The sequence below is a fragment of the Panthera pardus genome, unplaced genomic scaffold, assembly GCF_024362965.1.
Source record: "Panthera pardus isolate Hobbes unplaced genomic scaffold, ASM2436296v1 HiC_scaffold_2, whole genome shotgun sequence".
Classification (NCBI taxonomy): domain Eukaryota; kingdom Metazoa; phylum Chordata; class Mammalia; order Carnivora; family Felidae; genus Panthera; species Panthera pardus.
Window position 1 is genome coordinate 17,394,999 of NW_026526765.1, and position 4,624 is coordinate 17,399,622.

General features: G+C 51.4%; 1 pseudogene; it reads right to left on the reverse strand.

Annotated features, from left to right (window-relative positions):
• Window positions 1-1,628: 1,628 nt before the first annotated feature.
• LOC109267671 (non-receptor tyrosine-protein kinase TYK2-like) lies at window positions 1,629-4,337 on the reverse strand (annotated as a pseudogene).
• Window positions 4,338-4,624: the final 287 nt, after the last annotated feature.

A 4,624-nucleotide genomic window follows, 5' to 3' on the forward strand; every position in this document is an offset into this window, starting at 1 on the left:
GCATCAAGATTCAACCCTGCTTCTTTATCGCTGTGTGGCTTTTCTTTGTGGGTTCTGTGAGCAGGCGATCTCGTGCTCACATGGTGACTACGTGGCTGTCATTTGCTTCCACAACTTCCATGGCCCTACAAAGAGCTTTGTCACATAAAACGCAAGAATAATTTTTTTTTATTTCAAAATTTCTAATAAAAGTCTTAGAATAGTTTTGTTCGTGGCTTTAGTGTATCCCCAACCTTCTAGCAATCTGCATGGGAATGCGAGCTCACCAATTAGTCACAGCTGGATGGCATGGCCATTAATAGAATATGATGTGGTCAGCAACACCTAAACCAGCGGACTGAGCATTTGGAAGGAGTTGTTCACAAGCAAAGCACAGCAATTTTCTAAGAGGAAACGGGTGCAAGGTAGGGAAATCAACGTACGATCTCTCTGGAATTGCATGATTTTGGAAAAATATTATATAAGTACTGCTATATGACAGTATGAAGAAAACAGTTGTTCCTCTTTAAATCATAGGTAATTCTGAATGTGAGATGACCAGACATGATTATCAACACCAAGAACAGATGTACATGTGTTCATCTATATAAAAGTAACATAAAAAATAGTATGAGGGAATATATTCAGCATTTGCTTAATAGCAACTCAAGTAAAATATTTTTGTCATTTCTTGTAAACTAAAATTTATGTTTACATGAATCTTGGTGGACAGAAAGGTATGTAAGACAAGGAACAATTTTTTAGAAACAAGTAGATGTCGGTAAACAAAGGAAAGCTGTTACTTTACAACATTTCCATTGCATAAAAAATGACACATCCAATAAATATCTACATGACATGTTTCGTTTGTATTGTATCTACTTATGTTGAGTTCCATTTTAGTTTAGATATTACAATAGATATGCAAATTTGACTAGGCATTTTGTTATGTAAGCGCTTAGATAAAATTTAGAATTTTTAAAAAAATGCAAGGTTTTTTTTTTTTTTTTTGAGAAAGAGAGAGCGAGGGAGACCGAGTAGTGAGAAGCATGGGACACAGAGGGGGAGAGAGAGAGAGAGAGAGAGAGAGGGAGAGAGAGAGAGAATCCCAAACAGGTTCCGCACCTTCAGCATGGCCCAGATGTGGGGCTCAAGCTCACTGAATATGAGGTCATGACCTGAGCCGAAATCAAGAGTCAGACCCTTAACCGACTCCACCATCCGGGTGGCCCTCAAGGTCTTTCTTATCTAACACATTTGTGCCATGTCTCTAGATGTAGTGATCTTCATTTAAATATTTTACTCCTAGCTTGCTTTATTTGTTTGTTTACTTATTTATTCAATTGTGTAAAGGGTATTTCATCAAGAGAGAAAACAAAAGCAAAAATGAATGAATACATAAATAAATAAATCGCAAGGGCTTAATTCGTCCAAAGAGGTCATAGCTCTCCCCAAGTAAAACATTAAGGACAGCACAGGCATCTGTGCATTCGTAAGTGAATTTGAAACGGGTACCCATGCTCACTCACTGTGCAGAAACTTCAGTGCATAGCGCTGGCATAAGCAGGGGTCCCGGTGACAGGCTGGGGCTCACTCTGGGCCCACAGCCTGTGCAAGACGGTGCAGAAGGAGGGCCACTGAGCCGGTCCCTAGGTCAGCACTGGGTGGTGAGTGTGGCCAGCTCTGGGTGAGGGCTGAGGAAGCCAGTGCTGCTTCCGGTAGAAACACTCTTTCTCAGAGGGGCCACAGTCCATTGGAGGGGCCTCCGCATCGAAGCAGAGCTCCAGGCAGGTGGCACCAAAGCCCTGTTTGTCAGCTGCGGTGGTTGGACTGTTGGCACCGCCAGACAGGCACTCGGGGGCTATCCAGGGGGTCCGCTCCACCCACCCGAGTATCTGAGGGTGCTGGCCACTGCTTCCTTCCAGGCTACGGGCAGGTGGCCCCACTCCACCCCAGCCACATGTCCGGAGACCAATACTCCCTATACCCTGGATGTTCTCATAGCTGCCTCTGCAGATGCCATGCACAAAGGCCAGGTGCACATGGGAGACCCGGCTCATGAGGCTGACTGTCTTGTAGAATGCCAAGGCGATGTCGTGGGGGCTACCTTGACTCCACTTGAAGCTCCAGCCCACGGCCCCCACTGGGTATGGGGGCATCCCCACCATCTGCCGTGCCCTCCTTGGGGCTTCTGCCCCTCCCCCACTCGTAAGATGCCCTCATAAGCACTGTTCCTCGTGCCTTGGCCCAACTGGGACAGACGGGTGATGTCATCCTGGCAGACCCGTTGGAAGTTGAGTTGGCTGAGGTTGAGTGGCTTAGTGTGGGCCAGAGACCCCGGAACAATGAGGAGGCTGGAGATTTCTCCTGGCCGTGGCCGGCAGCAGCAGTGTAGGGAGAAACAGTCGTCGCCGGCCGGCAACAAGCAGCCCCGCAGAGCGGCTGGCAGCTCCTGCAAGCTGGGGAAGGACCCGTCCCAGCCCCAGCTCGATGGGGAGCATATGCAGGTGCCAGTGTTGCGCGTCGGCTGCTTGGTCACCCTGGGCCACCGTGGGATGAGGCAGTCGAGGCGGATGGTGCTCCAGTGGATGAAGCAGAGGCCATCCTTGGGCCGCAGCTTGGCCAGCACGAATGGCTCCACCAAGGGTCCACGGATAGTGTCCTGGACGCTCATCTCCAGCCATGGAGCAGCCACCTCACAGTACAGGTGGTGGCTGGAGTCGGCTGTCGGGGGAAAGAGCCGTGTACCGGTGACAGCGAGGACAGGGCCCCGGCCCAGGAAGCTCCAGGCCCTTGTCCGGACAGTGGATGCTGCTGTGGCTTTCTTTCAGCACCGTGCGGGTGACATCCTGGAAGTCACAGAAAGAGGTCTCTGGCACTTCCTGAGGCCTTTCCATTGGCTTGTCACCCACCTCCTGGACCTTCCCCCATGGGCCAGCATGGGGATTCCTGTTGCTGCCATTGCCACTGGGACCCTCTGCCTGTACTGGCTGCCAGTGGATGCCACCAGTGCCTGTCTCTGGAGCCTCACAAGTTGGGGAGTCTGGTGGCCAACTCAGGTCCAGGTTCTGTCCTGGATGCGGAAGGGCTCTCCTCTGCTACCGGGGCTACAAGCTCCGGGTGGCACGCAGGCACACGCTCCGGGCCAAAGCAGGGTGCCACCCGCTGCGGTGTGGCCAGGGACCTGACCGTGATGACCTGACCTGCTGGGAAGCACTGCCTGGCTGGAGGACGCACGCAAACCTGCGGGAAACGCTGCACAGGCACGGCGGTGTCGACACGTGGTGCGGCTGGATATGCAGCCGGAGGGGCGTGGGATGCAGTCCTTGAAAGCAAACTTCTTGGCCACCTTCTCCAGGGGGGACACCGGCTCAGACAGTGAGGCGGCATCGGTGCAGAAAGGCCACGCCCAAACTTTGGTTCTTAAAATGATGGATCTCGTCTGGGCTGGACAGCTCGTACAGTGACGCATTCACGGGAGGGAGGTCATTCACAAACTCCCGGTTTCCCTGCCCAAAGAGTCACTCAGAGGAGGCTGGGCTCAGGAGCCGCACCCCTGCTCTGCCGGTTCTGAGCAAGACTTGGCTTCTGTAGGCCCACAGCAGCACACAGCGGGCTCCGAAGGGTTCAAGCCGGTTCCAGAAATAAAACCTCAGGGGAAGTACACTGCCAGGTCTCCGGAAAACTCTAAGATGGGTTTTGGGGGCAGCCAGATCTGGGTCTGGGCATCTGACAGAGCAGAGACTGAACAAACTTGGAGTGACGCCAACGTTGTGCATGATGTGGATTTAGACCGCGTCTACGGTCAGTGTGGCCTCGTCGAAGTTGGCCTTGGGGTTCCGCTGTCAGGGCCAGCCCAGTGCAGAAGGACCTTCAGGCCTCCCCTGATGGCAGTGGGTGAGCTCCACTGAGAGGGAAAAATCTGTTGTAAGATGGTCCATAGGACTGATAGGGGAATCCCAGTCCCTGCCCCAAGACTCTCCTTCTGGGTTTTTCTTCCCACCTCTCTTGTGAGGGTGCCAATTTACTACTAATGCGAAGTAAAATCATAATAATAAATAATAAATAAATAATAAATAATAATAAATATCAAAATAATAAATAATAAATAAATAAATAAATAAATAAATAATAAAAATAATAACAAATAATAAATTGTCCCCTCTGCTTATGCTCAGGACTCAGACCTCTGGAGACCGCTCTCCTCTGAGCCCAACGGGGTAAAATAAACCTCCTGCCTTCCAAGATCTCCGAGTGCCACTTGGTTCTTCCACTGGGAGATCCAGACCAGGTTCCATAACACCAACCCCATCAGGCCTGCTGTCCCTGGTGGTGGCACCCCAAGGGCACAGAGGCATGTGCTTGATAGCTGGCTTGGTTTCCCCAAATCACCAGGCAGGCAGGTGTGGTCACACAGACCAGGGGGTGAATCTTGGCTCTTCCTGGACCTCAGTGGGCCTCAGTTTCCCCACTGGAAAATGGAGATACAGAGATCATTGCCATGAAAAGACGGTTATGACATCTCTAAGCAGTTCTGCACGTTACGCGTTCAGCACAGCCCGGGGACCCCGGCTCCTGAGACTCCGCCCCCAGCCGCAGGCAGCCACCGCCCTGCTGACTTGCTTTTAATAACTTGATGGTGAAT